This window comes from Macaca thibetana, chromosome 9, assembly GCF_024542745.1.
Source record: "Macaca thibetana thibetana isolate TM-01 chromosome 9, ASM2454274v1, whole genome shotgun sequence".
NCBI classification, from domain to species: Eukaryota; Metazoa; Chordata; class Mammalia; order Primates; family Cercopithecidae; genus Macaca; species Macaca thibetana.
This window is the reverse complement of record NC_065586.1, coordinates 108,382,889-108,406,426: the sequence shown is the minus strand read 5'-3', so window position 1 is coordinate 108,406,426 and position 23,538 is coordinate 108,382,889.

Below are 23,538 nucleotides of genomic sequence, written 5' to 3'. Positions count from 1 at the left end.
ACCATCAGGTACATGATACTCCTTTCAAGGACAAGCTGAATGAAATTGGGAAGTAGATTTAACTTTTGTGGCAGGCTGGTCTCTAGATGTTTAATTTGCATAAGAAACAGAATGGGACGAAATGTACTTGGGCCAAATAGTATTTGATACTTGCTCTGATAAAAGGCAGGAGGCTTCTATTTTTCCTGGTAATACCCCCGCCCCCATACCAATGCCCCAGCCCATCCCCTCTCTGCTTTCCAACACTCTCCCTGAGATGAAGATGGAGTGGCAGGGGGTGCCACTGGGAGACGGAATGCAAAAGAAAAGTCTCCCACTGAGAAGCACACTGAATTTTGCTCTTTCTTCAAAAACACACAAATGAAACTGAATGGAAGATCTTAACATTCACAGGACCTTGAATGAGCCCAAGAAAGGGAATTTTATGGCAGACTTATGTGAAAGATAAGCCTGTCTGTCCTGTGTCTTTCTTTTGTGAATTGCCTATAGCAGTAGAAGGTACCTATTCTATTCGAAGCCCTGAATGCTTTGGGAAAGCTGTGGCCAGAAACAAAAGCATTTCCATTTGCACAGTTCCAATCAATATTTTCATTCACAGCCTGGAAATCATACAGGCAATGAATCATTTGATAAACAACAGCAGTAAACCCATACTGAGGTTAACAGATAATACTTCAGACATAATGCTAGCAAGTGTGCATTAAAGATTAAAAAACTGCTTTATTGACTTATTTTTTAGAGTACTCTATTTTGAGTTCATTAAATGTTAAACAAACTCCATTGTTTCCTTAAAGCTCTGAATCAAGCCTTCTTGTACTTTGTGGGAGGCTGTTTGCCAATTTGCAAATGACTGGGTGTTTCCATACAGGCTTCAATGGCTCAAACCTCATTCTACTCCCCAGGAATTAACAATTCCCCAGAGGAAGCGGTAGAAAGGAGAACTGAGAAGTAAGAAAAGATCCACTGGTAATAGTGCGTCAGGAATTAGGGGTAAGACACCCTGCCTCCCCCATCTCTTACCTGACCCTGAAGCTATCAGCTTCAGAAACCCACATTGCTCCAAGCAGATAAACTGGCCCCTCCAGGAGATCTTGGAATCTTTTCTGGCTGATTTCTAAGCAATGCTCTGATCTTTCCCTCAGAAGAGGGGGACCCACAGTCACATCTCTTATGGCCCCATCAACCCCTCCCTTACCTGTCTCCCCCTTCTCTCCCTCCTCACCCCCACTGGCAATCATCAGACTGGAGAATTAAACATTGCTCCTCCTCAGATCAAGTTTAGGGATCTCATTACTGGTCTAAAACATCCAAGGCAAATAACTTATTCTGTTCTTGAAACCTCCCAAAGAATCATTCCTGTATTCTTTTATTTATTTACCCATTCATTCATCTACCAAATATGTAATGAGTGTGTGTTATTGCCGGGCAGTAATCAACTATCCACCTGTAATCTGTGTCTACATCTTCTACTTGGGGTAAATGTAAGGATATGGAGGAAGGGCACAAGTGGGCTTCAGAGATAAAAAAAACAATGGGGCAGAGAGGAGTCATTGACTTTAGATGGCCTGGTCAAGAAAATCTCTTTGAAGAGAGACTTAAGATGAGGCCTGAGGCCAGGCACAGTGGCTCAGGCCTGTAATCCCAGCACTCTGGGAGGCTGAGGAGGGCGGATCACGAGGTCAGGAGTTTGAGACCAGCCTGACCAACATGATGAAACTCCGTCTCTACTAAAAATACAAAAAATTAGCTGGGCGTGGTGGCATGGGCCTGTAATCCCAGCTACCCAGGAGGCTGAGGCAGGAGAATTGCTTGAGCCCGGGAGGCAGAGTGAGCCAAGATCGTGCTATTGCACTCCAGCCTGGGTAACAGAGTGAGACTCTGTCTCAAAAAAAAAAAAAAAAAAAAAAAAAAAAAAAGATGAGGGCTGAAGGCTGGAATGGGTGACAGTGGAATTTGTGCAGATGTGCATGCACGTGTGTGTGTATGCACATGTGCATGAGTGCATATATGTGTAGGGGCAGTGTATTCTATACAGGGGGTATGATGCTTACGGAGGCTCTAATGCAGGATGGAGACTCTCTTTTATCAACCTCACGTGTGTGTGTGTGTGTGTGTGTGTGTGTGTGTATACACACACACCCCCTGGCTTCTTCCTCAGGCCCAGTGAGAGGCTAACCAAGTCAGATATCATCATAATTATGCCAGGCCTGGGGTGAGTTCCATTTCCCTTCATGTCTGTGACAGTTTATTGTAGAGGTTATGCCTAGTCCTCAGACAGTAAGAAGATGTAGAGAGAAGCAGCAGCCGAAGAAAAGACCTATAGAAACATCTTGTGTGCTACCACTAGGTGACTATGCAGTTGGAACCACACTTCTCTTCACTTTGTTCCCAGATACCTACATGCTTTAGATGGATACCAGACATGTCAAATACGTGGCACCCATCTTGCTGCTTCTCCCTTCTGCATCCATGCCAGACATTATTAATCAAGATAGTCTTCCCCTCTAGCCTCTAGCATGACCTCAGAAGCATTCTCACCACCGTTCTCCAAGCAGACATTATTAATCAATTGGAATTAGCATATGAGTTGAAACCCATTTGTGATCTCTAGTGTAAGCAACTGTACTGCTTCTAAGACCGAGAGATATACCCTTATGGCACCATGCACTTCTCCTTCATAATGATTATCATAGCTATGATAGTTGTGACTATTTTGCATGAAGTTCCTTTACTAGGCTGAAAGCCCTATTAAAGCAAGCCTTCCTTCTGGGTTTTTATTCAGCATTAAATCGTTAGCTTCCAACACAATACCTAGCACATAGTTGATTTAGCAAATGATTTACTGACTGTGTGAATGACACAAAGATGTTCTTTGGAATAAGTCAAAGTACTTTTCAAGTTGCAACACAACTGCCCATGCCACCACGCCCAGCTAATTTTTGTATTTTTAGTAGAGACGGAGTTTCATCATGTTGGTCAGGCTGGTCTCAAACTCCTGACCTCGTGATCCGCCCTCCTCAGCCTCCCAGAGGGCTGGGATTACAGGCCTGAGCCACTGCGCCTGGCCTCAGGCCTCATCTTAAGTCTCTCTTCAAAGAGATTTTCTTGACCAGGACATCAAAAGTCAATTAGATTTTGACCAGTTAGCATATGTAGACCCAGACAGACTTCTTCCAAGGCCCTCTCTGAGTTTTCTTCAGCCAACTCCTTGCAGTCAATACTAGCTCTCAATACTAGTTTTAATTCCTACAGTTACTGTAGGCACTATTGTTTAAGTGTTTCTGAGGAGCAGGCCATTTCCACATTGCACTAAAGGGGTTTCTGGGCCAGGCACAGTGGCTCATGCCTGTAATCCCAGCACTCTGGGAGGCCAAGGCAGGTGGATCACCAGAGGTCAGGAGTTCAAGACCAGCTGGCCAACATGGTGAAATCCCATCTCTACTAAAAATACAAAAATTAGCTGCATGTGGTGGTGGGCGCCTGTAGTCCCAGTTACTTGGGAGGCTGAGGCAGGAGTATCACTTGAACCTGGGAGGCGGAGGTTGCAGTGAGCTGAGATTGTGCCATTGCACTCCAGTCTGGACAACAAGAGCAAAACTCCATCTCCAAAAAAAAAGGGGGGTTTCTGTATAACTGTAATGCACACACTTGCCAATGTTTTCTTTGCTCCAGGAACCAAATTTTGCATCTTGAGATCAGGGGTGAAAGTATTTTCAAAATCCTACAGCTCCATCAGTACCTTCTCTACAAAATGCAAGCTTGACACTGTGATTAAATGAGTTTTAAATGATTTCTTGTACCAAATTCTGAGTAGTTTCATTTTTCTGTTCTTCTTGACCCTAAGTATGTGAGTCTCATTTGTTTAATAAGCAGGGAGAATTATGCTAATTAAAACTATTGAGCATTTCTGACCTTGAGGAATTGCAATGCCTATGTTAAGTATTCTGGGGAAAGTTGAAAACGGGAAGTTACACAGGTAATTTGTATTACGGCACTCCAACTGCTTTTAAAGACTAAAAAGCAATAGTTTTGATTATGGAAAGCAAAAGTGAGTTATAATTCATAGCATATTTTCTATTGTGTCATCTATAATTCCTTATTTGAGAGAGGAAAATATGAACAGTAAGTTTATGTTGCAAACTTTCTTCACATTGTAATAATTAAAATACAATGGATTGATCAGCCTTCTGATTTCCGAAATGCAATTCTTTGAGTTAAAGCCTGAAGCTTTAACTAGACGGAAATGGTAATTAAAATGGATTAATTGATCCATAGCTAGAAGAATGGCAAAATGCTAGAGTAATATAAATATACAGTTATGGTTTTATTTTCCAGCCATTTGCTTAAAGCCACAGACTCAAGGTTGTGATGGACCCATGGGAGAGGATATAAAAGATTCTGAAGTGGGCCAGGTGCGGTGGCTCATGCTTGTAATCCCAGCACTTTGGGAGGCTGAGGCAGGCGGATTATGAGGTCAGGAGATCAAGACCATCCTGGCTAAAACGGTGAAACCCCGTCTCTACTAAAAATACAAAAAATTAGCCAGGCATGGTGGCGGTCGCCTGTAGTCCCAGCCACTCGGGAGGCTGAGGCGGGAGAATGGCGTGAACCCAGGAGACTGAGCTTGCAGTGAGCCAAGATCGCGCCGCTGCACTCAGCCTGGGCGACAGAGCGAGACTGCCTCTCAAAAAAAAAAAAAAGAAGAAAAAAAGATTCTGAAGCTAGAGGTCCTTGCTTCTTGCCAGAGCCTTTGGAAATGGGGAGTAGTTGCAGATGATTGAAGGCCATCGCATGGAAACTAGGAACCAGATCACTCTGGAAATCAGAAGACATGAGCAATGGAGAAATATTAAGAGCCAAAGTGTTCTACAGACTATGGGGGTGGATACTGGATGATGGGGGATTTCGTATTGATGTTTTTAAGTGTTGGTGAATGAGTTGTGTCTCCATATCCAGACAATTCATACCCATTCTTCAATGGCAAGCTCAAGGCTACCTGCTATGTGAAGCCATCTCAGATCCCCCTATTTCTGGGGACTCTGAACTTTCTAAACTTAAAACTTATGTTGTCTACATCATGTATATGGCTGCATCATGTATATGGCTGCTTTGTATGTGTCTTGTGCTTTGTATGTGTCTTGTCTTCTTGATGTCAGCTGACCAGGCAAATTATTGACAGATCAATCTTCTTAAAAGACAGCTCTGACCTTATCAATTCACAGCCTGAAAACCTTCAGTAAACACTCAGCAAATACTTGTTAACTGACTCCCTAATAAATGAAAAGTAAAGGCTTTGGCCTGGATTTCAAAGGCCCCCATAGAGAATTATCCAGAAAGAATCTGGACAATTCTGAGCATATGCACTGGGTCCCAGAATGTCCTAACACTCTATGGTAAGCCCTGGAGAAGGCTGTGCTCACAAACAACAACCCATTGATTCTGGGTTATCAGAAGAGTAACTTCTTTCCTGATTTTATTCCAGAAATGGTTAGGTATCTTACTCCCTGAAAACCTTTAGGTTTGATCACACAGACCTCAGTCTTTGGCAGGAAGAGAACAAATAGCCTTTGGACCTGCCACCCAGCTCTTGAATTCACTAATCCGTGCACACTGGCTGTGGGTGAGGAAAACGTCACAGTGGATTCCCAAGCCTGTGTAGGGGCTCTGTTTAATTAATCCAGTGATTTAGCTGGAAAAACTAGTTTATGTACAAGGGTGGCAGCAGATTTTCTTTAAGGAAGGGCTTTAAGGCAGCAATCTAGTTATAAAGTGGGATATTTGAGTGATTAAGGGCACCTTACATAAGGTTGAAAATGATCTTAATTGTTCGAATCAAAGATTGAAATGAGCAATGTGAATCATGAAAAGCCGGGTTTTCTCCAATCATCCCCATCTTTTTTGCTGTACTGCCTAGGATGTACTTTTTGCAGTACTGAGGTTCTCTGCCTGTTTTTCTTCGTCACCTATTTCTCCCACCTCAGCTTCCTTTGGAAACACTGCAAGGCTATGCCTGCCAATCCCAGTTTCATTAGAAGTGTCCACCAGCAGTTACCTCCTGGGCCCAGGCCCAACAGAAGATCTGCAGACAGTGTGGAGATTGCTTTGATGGCAGCTGACTGTGTGGGGCCTATCTTCCCTTTCCTGCCCTCCAGTGATGAACTCTAAAGAGCAGGCCCTGTAGAGATCATGTCAGCAGGGTTTAGTGTAAAGACTTTACATGTTGCAGTGTGACTGGGTCTTCTGACCCAAGGCAGCCAAGCCTCAGGCCTCAGCATGCTGAGCTTCAGACTCAGGGGAAAGGCAGAGAAGAATTTGGGATTCTAGGCTGGATGTGTCAGTGGTTGTCGAAGCTGACAGGGACTTTTGAGATTATCTATCCAGAGATTGTTAATCTTGACCTAAAGCTGTTGCATCTTCTCTTGCCCTGGGCAGACATTTTGCCCACTGAAGTGCCTGCTGAGCTCTTCTGTAGATTCGTGGTCTCACCCCAAGGGAGGATCTCCTTGGTCAGCTAGTACCCTATTGGCAGAGCTCTTTTGCCAAGACAGCTATCTCAGTGGTTGCTGACTGGCCTATAGGTGGTTCGATCCCTGGTCCAATCAGCTGAGATCAGAGAGCCATGTTCAAATTGGATAAAGTATGCTGATCAGGTATAAGAGAATTTTGTTCTTTCCTTCCTTTAGAGAGGGTCATAAGTGTGCAAGACCCTTAGAGTGGTAGGTCCAGGACATTCAGACAGGCCCTACTTCTTCTTCTTCAAAATAAAAATGCCATTGTACGATATTTTACAAATTTGAATTGCGGTGATAGCAAGCTATTTTATAATATCACAATTCCAGCTGATAGTTATGCAACCTTTATTATGTCAGTACTATCATAAACACTTTTCATGCATTGACAGATTCACTCTTTGCAACAGTCATATGAGGTTGGGTATATATGGTTATCCTCAATGTGCAGCTGAGAAGCTCAGGATCTTGCCTAAGGAAGCCTGACTATGACCCTAAGCTGTGTGGCTCCAGGTTTGCATTAATTCAACTGGTTATTAATTCAATTCAATTTGTAACATGAAAGGGAAAGCAAAAAGTTCTGCTAGTCTTATTAGCAGAAATGCTAGCTAATAATTATATTAGCACAGCCTGGAAGCTAATACATATTTGTTAAATGAGTAAAATAAGGCTGGGCGGGGTGGCTCACGCCTGTAAATCCCAGCACTTTGGGGGGCTGAGGCAGTCGGATCACGAGGTCAGGAGATCGAGACCAGCCTGGCTAACACGGTGAAACCCCATCTCTACTAAAAATACAAAAGTCAGATGTGGTGGCGGGTGCCTGTAGTCCCAGCTACTCAGGAGGCTGAGGCAGGAGAATGGCCTGAACCCGGGAGGCGGAGCTTGCAGTGGGCTGAGATTGCACCACTGCACTCCAGCCTGGGTGACAGAGTGAGACTCCGTCTCAAAAAATAAATAAATAAAAAGTGAGAAGCCTTGGAATGGCAACACCTAAGTATTCAGGCAGTTACCCGTCTTGTTAATAATCTTAGTATTGACTATAGAGATCTAAGTCAGTAGCACTTCTTAAACCTTTTGATCTCAGGATTCTTTTATGCTCTTAAAGATTGTTGAGGGCTTTGGGTTATGTGGGCTATGTACACTGATATTTAACTATATTAGAAATTAAAGCTGAGAATTTTAAAAACATTTACTTATTTGAACATAGCAATACTTAACCCATAAATGCTAACACAAATAATGTATTTTTAATAAAAAATAACTATGTATTTCCAAAACAACAAAAAATTCATGAATGCCACTGTTTTTGGATTGTTATGAGTGTCTTTAAAATTTAGCTTAATAGAAGACAGATGAATTCTAATATCTGCTTTTGCATTCAATCTTTTGAGATATGTTGTTTTGGTTGAAGTATACAAAGAGCATCTGACTTCACAGGGATTTATAGTTAGAAAACCTATAAATTTAGATTTTCTTTAGATGATTGTAGACATTCTTTTTTGATAACTACACCAAAACTCAACATAGAGTAGTTACTTTTTTTTTTTTTTTTTTTTTTTTTTTTGAGACGGAGTCTCGCTCTGTCACCGAGGCTGGAGTGCAGTGGTGCGATCTCAGCTCACTGCAAGCTCCTCCTTCCGGGTTCGTGCCATTCTCCTGCCTCAGCCTCCCCAGTAACTGGGACTACAGGCGCCCGCCACCATGCCCAGCTAATTTTTTTTTTATTTTTTAGTAGAGACGGGGTTTTACTGTGTTAGCCAGGATGGTCTCGATCTCCTGACCTCATGACCCACCCGCCTCGGCCTCCCAAAGTGCTGGGATTACAGGCATGAGCCACTGTGCCTGGCCAACATATAGTAGTTATCTTACAGATCAGTAGCAATGTGGAATCCGAAACCGTATCAATAAACTTTTTGTACTCTGTAACACTAAAATCCATTGGTTTTTGTTGCACTCTAATGGAATTTTTGCTCATGCAGAATTGATAATACCATGCATTGATCTTTCAGAAAATATTGGTTCACTAAGTTATTAGAGCTTCTAAAGGTTAACACATTTCATTATAGATATTTTTAGAAATCACATGCCTTAAAGCCAGAATTAGAAAATTCAATGAGTATTGAGATCACGATGGTAGAACTAGACTTTGGAAATTCCAGTTTTCTAGTGGAAGTTCAACTTTTGTTGTTGGCAACAGACATGGTCAGTTGTTTCTTGTGGTGAAAAGCTCACTTTGTTCATTTTAGAGAAAATGTCTGCCAAAGATGCAAGTCTGAACAGTGATAACTCCTCTGTAGATTGTTTATTCAAGAAAAAATGTTGTTTCGTAAAAAAGTGGCTAGCTCACCCCTTAATTCACATGATCTTAGTGCTTTACTTCAAGATAACTATTATACTTTGATAGGTAGCAGAAATGCTTCATGCATGCTTTCCATTTTGTCATATACAATATTAATATTAAAAAGTTATTTACTTGAGAGTCAGGATTTATTTTGATTAATAAATTTTGCTGCTTCATCAAGAAAATTCTTATGTGAAAACAGCTTTTTTTAAAAACTACAGGTATGTTGTATTGACAATTACGACTACTCTTTTGGTTTGGCGCCACTACCTTGATTCCTGCCAAGGCGCCAGCAGTTTACCCATCATTGCTTTTGTGTGATTAGTGCAAATGTCTCTCTAGTGGAAAAGGCAAATAACATCTTAGTATTGTAATGAAAACAGTTTTGACCTCACTGACTCTCTGAAACAATCTTAGAGATGCAAAGAGCCTGGGAGACAACATTATGAGAACTGCTGGTCCAAGTTAATTACAAAAAAGAGCACTTGCATTATAATTTTTTTTTTTTTTTTTTGAGACAGAGTCTTGTTCTGTCGCCCAGGCTGGAGTGCAGTGGCATGATCTCGGCTCACTGCAAGCTCTGCCTCCCAGGTTCACGCCATTCTCCTGCCTCAGGCTCCCGAGTAGCTGAGACTACAGGTGCCCGCCACCACGCCCTGGCTAATTTTTTGTTATTTTTTAGTAGAGACGGGATTTCACCGTGTTAGCCAGGATGGTCTTGATCTGCTGACCTCGTGATCCGCCCATCTCGGCCTCCCGAAGTGCTGGGATTACAGGCATGAGCCACCGCGCCCGGCCCTGCATTTTCATTTCCTAAGCACCTTTGAGGTGTTAACTTTGTGTTAATGGTCATGTTATTATTTTTTGTTGAATTCTTGTCTTCCCACTATACTGTAAGTGCTGCAGGGCAGGGAACTGTCTCTGGCTTGTCCACAGCTGAATTCCCATCACCCAGCATTGTGCCTGGCATTTAACTAAATAATTGTTAAATGATGACATAAAATGCAGTGATTGCAGTCTGAGTCTTTTTCATACCAGGAGAAAGTATCATTGCCTTAGCCCATGAATATGATGCAATTGTTTCAGTAATGATGGGAGGGGCCACGTGGATGGTTAGGAGCCAGGGCGTGAATGTGAGACAGACCCACCTCAGTGTCTGTGGATAAGTGACTCAGTCTTTAAATGACATTTAAACCATTTAGATGACATCTTTTATCTGAGTCCTTCCAGCTTCTGCAGGTGAGGGTCTTAGGGACTCTCTATGTATGGGGAGCTGATGGCCTACCTTTTCATGATGCCAGCACAGTTGCCTTCAAGATTTTGGGTGCTTCGAGTCCCAAAGTGCTTCATGCCCTGCAGTGAGTCTTTCTGATACTAAAGACTTTTCTGATACTACTTGCTTTTAAATCACATCCTATAGAACTAATCATCCATCAATTCTGTCTTACCAGCCTATGTCTTCTCAGTATTGGTAAACCAGTTCAAAGCGGAAGAACATGCTGGATCTGAGCTTGTAGGAGAAATTTAGGCCAACCCCTTACCACTTTCCACCTGCAGTATTGGGACATGGGGCTGGAGGTATCTTTCTGGTTGCATTCCCATTCGCTTTCATGTTAATTGGTTCTGTCTTTACAGGCCCAATTTATTTAGTGATTTTCTGGTTATTGACTATTTCCCTACTTCATTAACAATTTGCAACTAAAGGGCTCTGTCAGTGACTTAGTGAGCCAATAGGCTGGTCCAATAACAGTGGTGATATTTTGGGATCACTCGGCATTGTGTTCATATGGGCATAGCTGCAAGATTTTTTTTTTAATGGGAGAATATAGTGCAATGATTTTTTTCTTCTTTTGAAAGAAAAAACAAAACAGAGTAAGTAATCCAGTAACCTGATTTTGAGGAACTTGGGAGCTGCATAGTCAGGCCTGCGATTTGTTCCAAGTATTGTTGATACCGGATAGTTCCACAGTTTCACGCCCTGGCCTTTGCACTCCATCGCTTTACCCGTGACCTCAGACCATTCACGTTACTTTAGCTTCTGGTTTGAAACCAACTCTCTGTTCTCTTACAGTTGGATTTAAAAAGCTATGAAAATCTATCCTCCCCAGAGGATTTAAAAGATGGTTAAAATTGACAGGAAATCCATTTATGGCTGTGTGCACACCTCCAAGGTAACTACAGCGAAGTGTGGTCTACCCTTGGAGAGGCAGAAGGACTTGGACTTCGGAGGCACTTAGGTTCTCCCCCAGTTTTGGTTCTTCCCTTAACTCTCTATCTGATCCTGGGCAAATGGTTCCATTTCTTTGGTTATTCATTTCCACTTCACTTCTTATAAGACTGTGGTGAAGTCAGAAGAGAGGCATTCACAAGATGTTTTGAAAAATTACCAGTTGTGTATCAAAGCACTAATTACTCATAAGGAACTATGCCACATCTCCCTCTCCCTCTCCCTGTAAATTAATGACATTTCTTGCTACTAACACTAGGTAGAGAGACAGACTGGTAGGTGGAAGTTGTGAAAGCATTTTCAAAACTACAAGGTCACACGTGCATGGAAGGCACTATTAGAGATTGCAATTTCTAACAGTGAAGCTGTTAATTGGCTCTGTGGCAATTGGCTCTGTAGCCACCACCTGTGGCTAGTGGTGTTTTTATCTTGAGAAAAGGCTGCTGGTTAGACCACTGTACGGACTGCAATTTCTTGGAGGGGTCAGTGGAGAGGGGCTTTGAACAGTGACTGAGCTGGTTTGCATGGCTGAGGTTAGGCTGAGACATTTGCTTAGCCTTTTACCACCCTCAGTTTCTTCCTTTTGTGCTTCTTGCCCTCTTCCTCTTTCCCTTTTGTGTTTTTATTTATTCGTACTACAGAAGTAATACTGATCATTGCTGAAGTATTTAGAAAATGTACAAAATATTAAAGAAGCAGAGAAACACAGAATTACATCCTCTTGAGTCAAACTCTGTTAAGATTTTGACCTATTTCCTTTCTTGTGCTGTTGTTATTATTTTTTAACTATGCACCACCAGGGCCTCCTTTTCTGTACACTGGAACCATTATCCTACCGGGCAATCCCATTTTTCTATGTTTGGGATTTCAAGGGAGCTGATAGCATCCTCCATGGAGTATGACTCATTGTCCCAGGACTTTTGAAACTCATATTAAATAACTTCAAGGTGGTTCATTAGAGGCAGCTTACACATTGCAAGTGAGAGAACGACAAGACAGTGGTTTTGGGAAAAGAGAACAAAGTCAAGTCAGTGTATCAGTGGAGCTGATTTGGGCTCAAGTTTCAGCTGACCCAGTGCCGCAAAAAGTGCTGCAGCCCTCCAGAGCTCTTCCTTTGATTGCGTGTGTATTCGTTTTGTTAGAGAGAGAGAGAGATTTTCACACTTTGGTAAAACAGGCCTGATTTTGTGTCAGCCCCTCCCTTGCTCAAACATCTTCAATGGCACCCTATTATTACCAGGATAAAATAAAATCTCCAGATACCAATATTTGGGTCTCCCAATGATCTCCCTTAAGTTATGCTTCCAGTTTTATTTCCTTTCTCCTCATCCTTTTTACTGGATTAATCAGTCTCTTTGTTGTATTCTGTTGATGAACACCTCCTGACTTGCTTAAGTGTTTCCACTCTGCTAGTAATGACCCCTTCCTCTTTCCTTCCTTCCTTTCCAGGGTCGTTTCCTACTACTTTCCTGATTTGTGAGTATTTCTGGAAGAACATTCCCTAAACCAGAGGTTATAGACTGGCAGGCCATGGGTTGATTCAATCCATTTTAGGGTTTTATGAATTTGAGCCAACATTTAAAAATTGGCAGATTTCATATAATCACTTAACTTTTAAGTTGACCTGAAAAGTGACAAGGTCTGGCAATGCTGTGTCTGCCCAGTGTCCATAGCAGTGGTTGCAGAGCAGCTCCTGCCCCTGTAGGTAGATCAGCAACTAGTGCATTGTCTCCTGGGAAAAGTCCCTTTGATGGTGAGAGTGAAGCCTCATTTCTTACATGTGATGCTATCTTGAGACACCATCTACCTAAATGCCTGGCTGTGTAGGGGGCTGGTGTCCCCTCTGGGATGATGAATTCCAGGAGTTTGAACATATCCAAGGAGAAGAGTATCTTCCTCTTACTGGTTAGAAATAAAACCAGCCTTTTTTTTTTCTTTCTTTTTTTTGTAAGCAGACTATAGTTGGAAATTTCCAGAGACCTTTGAGAAAGCATAGATCATGATTGGTGCCTGCTTGTGCTCACACCCCTGGCCCAGAAGCAGATGATGCTAGAGTCTGGTTTCCTTGCCCCTCTGGGACCCTCTGCAAGGACTTCTCCCTGGATATGGCCAGGTCTCCCTGTGGGTCTGTGACTGGCCAGTCTGGGCTCATGGAGGCCAGAGGACTCTCCCCACCAGTACCTGGTCTTGAGGGAGGGGCCTGATTGTCAAATCTGGCCTGAAGCAGGTGAGGTTCCTAGTGTGACTTGGATATTGTTTGGCTTCATTTCAACCTTCTAGAATAACCGAACTCTTTATCCTTTATCAAAGGCCTCATTGATTGCCATTGCATTACTAGAAGAAAGTTTGGGGCTAAATTGGCAACAGTGCTTTCACTAAAAGTCACTTCTAAGTGTTACTAGTTATGAGGATTGTTTGAGACATGTATCAAGCATCATCTCATTTATTTCTCAAAGCAGCCCAGTAAACACCTCTATCATTCCCGGTTTTAAGAAGAGAACACTAAAGTTTAAGAGTTAAGGCTGGTAAGTAGTATAACTAGGATTGTAAGCTCAGACAAGTCTGGCTTTAAAGCCTCCGCTTTTACCATTGTTATATTGTCGTATCTCTCTTAGTGATGAAATGGACTAACTGGAATATGTAGTTGGAAGGGACCTTTTAGACCAGTGTGCTGAAAAGTGTTTTTTTGTTTTTGTTGTTGCTGTTGTTTTTTAACTAATGAAGAAACTGAAATTCAGATTTCACAGTGATTAAAAGAATGCCTGGGTTCATATCCTGGCTATATCCCCTACTAGCTCTATGACTTTGGGCAAATTTCTTCATTTCTCTTTGCCTCTATTTCTTCATCTGTACAATGGAGATGACAGTAATACCCAGTGTGTGGCATTCTTGTGAAATAATGAAATAAGATAATCCTTATAAAGTGCTTAACACAATAAATATTAGCTATTGTTACTGTCATTGTTTGTAATGGTGAAAATTTAGATATAAATTTCCAAAAGTACTGGTTAAGTAAATTAAGTATACATACACATACATAAATATTGAAATGTGTATATAACTGCGTAATTGAGATATCTCTATATAATTTACTTTATATGTATTATATATCATAATAAGATATAAAATGCATTGTAATGAAATTATTAGAAACTATTATTTTAGGTTGGCCGTGGTGGCTCACATCTGTAATCCCAGCAGTTTGGGAGGCCAAGGCAGGTGGATCACCTGAGGTTGGGAGTTCAAGATCAGCCTGGCCAACATGGTGAAACCCAGTATGTACTAAAAATACAAAAATTAATCGGGTGTGAAGGTGAGTGCCTATAATCCCCGCTACTTGCTTGAATCCTGGAGGTGGAGGTTGCAGTGACCTGAGATTGAGCCACTGCATACCAGCCTGGGTGATAGAGTGAGAATCTGTCTAAAACATAAACAGACAAACAAACAAAAACTATAATTTTTCAGAATAAGTACATGGAAAACTGCCCATAATTTAATGTCTAATGAAAAAATAGGTAACAAAACATTGTGTATAATATAATCCCAAATTTAAATTACACACACACACACACACACACATATCTGTTTATCTGTCTAAGCTAAACAGATGTGTGTGTGTATGTGTGTGTGTGTAATTTAACAAAATGTTAACACTTCTTCCTTTATTTTCTCTGAGCAAAGAGATCATGGGTGATTTTTACTTCTAGTTTATGCTTTTCTGCATCTCTCCAGTTTTATGCAATAAAATGAATTGCTTTCAACATGTAGGCAGTATCCAGAAATGATTAGAATTTCATCATTCTTGATGTTTAGTTGATTTGTGACCTTTCTGTCCACGGGATTGCTTATAGCTCTTGCTTTCCTTTTACACACCATAAAAACGATTGGCCTATTCCCTATCTGCCTGCAACATCACAAGGGCGCCTGCCTCAGTCCATGTGATGTCCATGAAGGCCTTTTGTCCTGGGCACAAAGTGGAAATGCTCCCTCAGGAACATGCAACCCTGCAGCCTGTGCCAGGGAGCACTTAGTTTGTTCAGCTGCTCCTGGCTTGCTTGTGTTTGAGCTAATTCTTTTCAAGGTGAACTTCAAATTTCTGACCCAGTTTTATATTTTAATTTAGTTATTTGTTTTTGATAAGCTCCCATAGTCTTGTTTGGAGAGGCAGGCCTGGAGCTGGCACAGATATACAACCACACGTGATGTTAGGGACCATCTTGGCCTGTGTTTCTTAAACTTTTCTACCTCATAATAGAATATATGAATGGGTTATGCCCCCTCCCCACCCTGGTCTTAAAAATCTATAAAAGCAGTTTTATCATAATGTATCTGTGTTTTTAAAAATAAAAGCAAAATATAAAGTTTTATATTGTCATTTTAAAAAACGGCATAAAAATAAAAATAATTTTTTTAAAAATTGCAGTACAACCAGTGTCTCAGCAAGATAAGCTGGCTTTCTCATGCCTTGGGCATCCCTAGCTCCTGCTGCATTCCTGCAAGGATACCTGTCCCTTAGTTGGAGAAGCAAAGATTTGTAACTGCTTAATTCTATCTGTGGGGCCTGGAAGGCCAGGACAGGCCACTTCTTTCAGTTTTTCCTTTGTGGTTGCTACAGAGGTGAAGGATGACCTTTCCCGTCCTTCAGAGACAAGTATCTGCAAAAAAGTTTCCCTTGATAATATTGGCTAACTCAGTGGCAAATCTTTGATGTATTGTTTTGCTAACAGGGTTTCTGTCTCTTTTTTTCTTTTCTTTTTTTTTTTTTTCTAAACAGATTCTTGCTCTGTTGCCCAGGCTGGAGTGCAGTGGCGTGATCTTGACTTACTGCAACCTCCGCCTCCTCGGTTCAAGCAATTCTCATGTCTCAGTCTCCCAAGTAGCTGGGACTGCAGGTGCATACTACCAAGCCTGGCTAATTTTTTTGGTATATATTCAGTAGAGATGGGTTTTCACCATATTGGCCAGGCTGGTCTCAAACTCCTGGCCTCAGTGATCCGTCCTCCTTGGCCTCTCGAAGCGCTGGGATTACAGATGTGAGCCACCGTGCCCAGCCTCTCTTTTCCTCACCTCCAAGGTAGCTGGGATCCATGTTGGAGTCAGGAGGTGAGGGAAACCAATATAGGTCCTGCCAACATTGATCTAATTCAACCTTTTCACCTTAATGACCAGAAACCTGAGGTCCAGAGAAAGTAATTAGTAGAAAAACACTGAAATTCATTATTTATGGGATGGGCACAGTGCTAATTGGCCCTTTCCACCCTAGGCCTTGTTTAACCCTCACAACCCTGTGAGATAACGGGTGTCATCTCCATTTTTTAGATGACAAAACAGAGGCTCAGAGAAGTCATCTAACTTCCCAAAGTCACACAGCCAATAAGCAGAGCTGAGATTTGCTCTGTAGTTGCCTTGACTCTAAATCCAGGGATCTCTCCACCTACATTGAGGTTCTTGAGCTCCAAAGACTCATGACATCCTGGGAGGAATGTTCCAGGAGTCTGTAAGACACAACCATCAAAGTGCTCATGTCTGCAAACAATTCACTTTTAAATTAGGAGGAATCACTATTCCTCACCTGCTCACATGCTTTCTTGGGTGGAAATGACAGGGGAGGCATGGGTGAGTAAGGGATATAGGGGAATAGAGGGATGGAGGGTGTGGTATTAGAAAGAATCTTCCAGAACATGTCAGTATAGAATTTATGAATTATGGTTATATTTTACTTTTCCATACATAAAAAAATAATAATTTTTTTCTCCTATGGAAAAGTCATCTGTCATTGGGTTGTGGCAGACTTTGAGAAGTGTCACAAACCACCTGCTTTCAGGGACTTGCCTAAGGCCACTCTGACTAATCAGTAATAACTCTGGAATCAGAATTCAGGTGTCCCAGTTTCTAGCCTGAAGCTTGTGTAATATTGCTGCTTTTAAATTTTAGCCTTTAAAATGACTTAAGGGGGACTCTAATTGGGAAGAAGGACTTGACCCCCTAACAGTACCCCAAAAGCTTTAACTAAAACCAGTGAAATAAATGAATCCAACTATAAAAGGCTGCACCTTGCACACTTCTTTTCCTTCCTTCATCAATCCATAGAGCAAATGGTTCTGAGGAAGTGCTCATTTAGCATATGTTGGATGTATGAGTGAGTGTGCATCTACTGTGTACTTGGAGAGTGAATCTTAACAGGCTTTGAGGATTAAATGAAAGCTCTGGGTTTTTGCGGCAGACAAGTGTAAAAATGAACATCCTCAAAAACATTTACATACATGTTTAGGGGGTTACTGGACTTGCTGAAGTCTGTTTGTTCATTGAGGTCCTAAGCGCTAGGGGAAGGGCTTTTGGCCTAAGCATTAGACCTTGAATCAGACATTGTTCCTGTTCTTGAGTTGCTCACAACCTAGTTTCTTGCTACTCAACCCTTAAATTTCATAGCCTCTTCCATGCAAGGATGCACAAACATGCACAGCGTGCTTCATTACAATTCCCAAAGCATTGAGCATAAATCCATCTATTCTCAGGATTTTATAAGAAAGGCTTTATACCAGCTGCCATGAGCAAACAGAAACATACCCCACATAAGCTCTGCCCTCAAGGTATCACTTGTCCATAAGGAAGTGTTGAGAGTGATGCAAAATATGGCAATTTCAAGGCCTAGTGAGCAGGGAAGCTCATGAGGATCTTATGCATTTGAAGCAGGGAGGGCATCTGGTGGGCTCAGGTGGTGCTCAGGTGACGGGAGGTGGAGCTGAGGCTAACTTCGTGCTGTTGGTTCCTATGCCAGAGACTCAGATGGGGTAAGCAGGATTCTGTGCAGGGTAGGTACTCAGATGATATGGTGGTAAAATCTCACCCCGAGGGCCCAATAGTTGACATTACTAGAGAGAATTGCAGAGTGGGGAGGGGGAACCATGGAGCCAGAGGAACTTGGGTAGGGCCCACAGCTCTACCAGCCACTGCCTGGGTATCCTCAGGCTGGTTCCTTAATCTCTTTGAGCTCAGCTTGCTTTCAGAGTTGTTGGAAAAATTAGAAATCAGATGTAATACTATGTGCATACGAATGCTTAACAGGTTAAGGTTTGTTCATTATTACCCCTTAACGGAAAAATATGTTAGGGACCAGGCCAATGTTAACTCCTCCAACTTGGCGCATGTCGACCCAGCATTTTCAGATAGTGACTCATTCCTTCAAACCCATTTCACTCTACAGCTTTGGGAAGGAGGAAGGAGCTGTGCATTGGAAAACCCGATTTTGAGTGCCCAACTCGTCACTTACCAGCTTGTGATAACCCTCAGCCACACGTGTTCCTCAATTTCCTCATCTGTAGAATGGAATATGATAGCTAGTTCATAGGGCTGTTGTGAAGATTACATGAGGGAATATATGTTGCAAAAAATAAAGCCGTTGGGAATGATCCACAAAATGCTCGTTGACACCATGGTGATCTGACCAAGCCCTGGGGGAATTGTATGGACCAAGGCAAGGCGGCTGCCCTGTCATTTCTGAAGATGGAGATGGCAAGTGTGATCAGACGGAGGCTGGGCTAATGATTTCATGCATTCTCTCTTTTCTTGGGCTCATCAGAATAGAACCCTGAAAAGGACATGAAAGGGACAAAATGAATATTTACCAGGAGCCTGCTATATGCCGGCACTGAGACAGATGGTTTGTACACATTAGTGCATTTCATACTCACAGAGCCCCAACAGGTCTTCAGGCCCATTCCAGTTTAGAGATGGAATAAGCTCAGGAGATCTTCTTAAGAACCTCATAATTAGAATTGCCCTGGGATATGACAGAAGGTAGTTTTATACGGGGAAAAGAAATGAAGAAAAACGACAGGATTCACATGGAGGAATTGAGGAAATGCAATCTTGGATGTTTCTAGCATCCTCTTTGCAGAGACTTAGCATTTCATGGGACACTAACATTTCAGAGCAACAAAAGGGGGTATATGGAGATGATTTAGATTAAATTCTCTTTTTTAAAATGATGAAATTGAGGCTCAGATAGTAAGGGACTCGCCCATACTCACAGATATGAAGTGGAGAAGGCTAGATTAGAAGTTAGCTCCCTGAGTTCTTGGTCTAGCCTTGTTCTATTTCACCATCCTTTCATGCTTCTGTGTGTGCCTGTTAGTCTGACTAGGGAAAGAAAATTTGAAGAGGAAAATCACTGTTGAGTTTATTGCTCAAGTGAGAGGCCAGAGGTCATTGAAAACATTAGACTTTCAGCATTGCTGGAATGATTGTCGGTAACACTTCATGGGTTCCTTTGATGTCCAGGACTCCCCTTTCTGGGTCTTAGAGAAGCAAGGTCACAAGGCTTTGGAAACCTTGATGTTCACGTGAGCAAATAATGCTTTGCTGCAACTGAACTTTGCCACTTGAACATTATTCGTTTTGAAAGAAACTGCCTTTCAAAGTTTCAAGTTAAACTTGGAACTGGAGCTATGTCCTAAGAGTCAAGCAAGAGGAGTCAAGCACAGTGGCTGTGGCATGAGACATGAATGATTCAGCACATATTTATCAAGTGCCTGCTCTTCCTCTGTGCAGGGCTCTGATGAAGACCTTCCTAACAGAGAGGTGGACCACAGCAAATAAGTGAAACATATAGAGGTGAAAAGAACTATAGGGAAAAGCAAAGCAAGAGAAGGAGAAAGAAAGTTCTAGGGGTGGAGAGTGGGGTTCAGGGTAGGCCTCGCTGAGAAGGGGAGACATATGTATGTATATATATAAAATTGTGGTAAGAACAGGTAACATGAGATCTATCCCATCAACAAAAATTTAAGTTAACTATAGGCACAATGTTGTGCAGCCGACCTCCAGAGCTTCCTCATTTTGTATAACTGAAACTTTATGCCTCTTAAATAGTAACTCCCCATTGCCCTCCCTCAGCCCCTAGCATCTACCATTCTACTCTATTTCTATGAGTTTGACACATTTAGATACATTATATAAGTGAAATCACGTAGTGTTTGTCCTGTATCTGACTTATTTCACTTAGCATAATGTCCTCCAGTTCAGCCATGTTGTGGCATATGGCAGGATTTTCTTCTTTTTTATGGCTTCATAATATTCCATTATGTGTGTATACCACACTTGCTTTATTCATTCATCCATTGATAGACATTTAGGTTGTTTCCTTATTGTGGCTATGGTGAATAATGCTACAATAAACATAGGACTGGAGACTTATTTTCAACATACTGATTTCATTTCCTTTGATATATACCCAGTAGTGGGATTGCTGGATCATATGATAGTTCTATTTTTAATTTTTCGAGGAACTGCCATACTGTTTTCCACAACCGCTACACCATTTTACATTCCCACCAACAGTGTACAAAGGTTCCCATTTCCCCACATCCTCACCACTACTTATCTTTTGTTTTTAAAGAATAGCCAAATAGGTGTGAGGTGATATCTCATTGTCATTTTGATTTACATTTCCCTGATGCTCAGCAGCGTTGAACATCTTTTTATATACCTGTTGACCATTTGTGTGTTGTCTTTGGAGAAATGTCTATTCAAGTCCTTTGACCATTTTTAAGTTGGGTTATTTGAAGTTTTGCCATTGTGTTTTAGGAGGTAAAGGAGACATTTGAGCAAAGACTTGAAGGAGGATTAGAGAGTAAAAAGTCACACCAATGACAGGGGAGGAGTCCTTTCAGGCAGCGATACCAAGAAGCACAAAGTATTAGAGACAGGAACCTGTATGGGGAGATGGAAGAGAGCAAGGAGGCCGGTATGGCTGGACTGTGAGTTAGGAAAAAGTCGTAAGACATGAGGTCAGCATGGTACCAGGGACCAGAGCTGAGGTGGAGAAGTAGTCTGATATGGGGCATATTCTGAATGTGGTATCACAACAAATCATCCAATACAGCTTTAGTTAACAAATATGCAACGTGTGTTTTCTACATTCAAGGCAAATATAGCACGACCCTGAAGCACTCACCATAAAGGTTGGGTGATAAGAAAAGTAAAGAAATAACTGCAATACAAGGCATGTCATAAGCAACACAGAGAGGAGCAAATCACTAGGGGATGTTCCTTTTGTTCCCAATCAGGGATAATTAAAGGCTTTGCTGGTTTGGCCTTTGACATGGTTTTCAAGAATGGATAGAATTTCTAAAGTCTTTTTACTGTTCTGGTAATAAATATTAATATAATATGTGTTCATCACAAAAATGTTGTAAAATGCAAAATATAAAATAACCACCAATAATCCCACACCCAGAAATAATCACTATTAATATTTTGATGTGTTTTCTTTTTCTTTCCCCTATAGAATCAATTTCCCCTGTACAATTATATAATCAATCAGTTTACACAATCACACACAGTATAAAACTTAGATCGAACTGTTCACAAGTTTACAGTATCATTTTTCATTGAACAAATTATGAGCATTTTCTAAGACTAATCTTTGAAATGTTAATTTTATTTATTGCTTGGTATTCAATTATATTGCACCAGGAGTGGTTCAATAATCTTCCATTGTTGGAAATTTATTGTTTTCTTTACTATTATGTAGACAGTTCCACTTTACCATTCAAAATGCTCACCTCATTAAACATCATTATTCATAAACCTTTGTGCATATTTCTAATTCTTTTCTTATAATACATTATTGAACTGGAATTACTGGATTAAAGAATATGTACATAAAGTTCTCAAACATATTATACCTATTAATCAACTTCCCTTCAAAAGGTTGTAATAATTTATATGCCCACAAGAAATCTAAGAGAAGATCTGTTTTCCTATGCCCAAATTAATAATGGTCATTGATACCAAAAAGGAAAATTCCAATTTGAAAGGTTTAAAAAGAATCTCACTTTTATTCCTGATTCAGTTAGTTTTGTTGTATAACAGAACATTCCCAAAATCGTGGCTTATGAAGAAAACCATTCATTTAGCTAATGATCTGTGAGTCTGAAATTTGGGCTAAATTCAGTTGGGGTCACTCATGCAGCTACTATCAGATAAGGACTCTACTTTTAAAGGATTTGCTGCTTATGGGTAACAAGGGCAGGGAAGTTTGTGACTGGATAATGTACCTCTCATCATCCATCAAGGGCTTCCTTATGTGGCTGGCAAGGAGTTCTGAGATACAAATTCTTTTCAAGTCTCTGCTTGAATAGCACCTGCTAACATGCCACTGGCTAAACCAGGTGACATAGTATCAGCATGGGAGCACGCTCCTTGCTGTTCACATGGCAAGGAGGTTGGAACAGAATGAGGGAAAGAACTCGTGGCAGTCTACCAAGGTTATTACAAACAAAATAGAACAATACCAAGTATTTGTTTAGCAATTAATTGTACGCCAAACAGTTTCCATGCATTATCTCATGGAATCCTCACAACTGTCCTGTGAGTAGGTGCTATTATCTCAGTTTTAGAGCTTAAGGATTGTATCAATTGAAAGCAGAACAAGTATGTGATATATATTAAGAGATTTATTGCAAGGAGTTGGCTGTATGCAATTGTGGGTGCTGGCTGGGCAAGTCTGAAATCTGTAGGGCAGGCCCTGGAAGGGCAGGCTGAAAATTTTAGGCACAGGCTGAAGATGTAGTTCAGAGATGGAATTTCTTCTTCACCAGGGAAGCCTCAGTTCAGTTCTTAAGGCCTTTTGACTGATTAAATTATGCCTATGCAGATTATCTGGGATAATTTATCTTACTTAAAGTCACCTGATTATGAGCTGTAATTACAAAACACCTTACAGCAACACCTGGATTGGGGGTGATGGAACAACTGGAGACTGTAGTCTGGACAAGTTGTACATCAAAAGACCATCACAAGGACCCAAGAGAGGTTCAATAACTTACCCCAAATCACATAGCTGTTAAAGTGGCAGAGCTGGAACTAAAATGCAGCTCTGATTGTGAAGACCTCAGTATTATTAACCACTACACTCCCTTTTGATATTGTAATATTTTTATACATGTATTGGGTGTTTAAGTAATTTTTCCTTTGTAAGTTTTTCTTCTCCACTCTGGAGTCGGGTAGCATTTTAACAAGTGGTGATGTGAGGTGAAGAGGCAGAGCTCATTTGTAAATGTAGAGATAGAAGGTGTGTATACAAGGGTGTTTTAGTTTCATGTTGTGCTGTAACAAATTACCACAAACTCACTGGTCTAAAATGATGCGAGTTTATTATTTTACAATTCTGAAGGTCAGAAGTCCAAAATTAGTCTCAGTGGGGTAAAATCAAGGTACCAACAGGACTGTGTTCTTTCTGGAGGCTCTTTATTTGTCTCTTCCTTGTCTTTTTCAGATTCTAGAGGCTGCCTGACTTCCTAGGCTCATAGCCCTGTATCACTCTGACCTCTGTTTCCATTGACACATGTTCTTCCTGGACTCTCTTATTTCACTTTCATAAGGACCCTGTTGATTACCTTTGGCCAATGTGGATAATTCATGGTAATCTCCCTATCTTAAGATGCAAAACTTGTTCATAC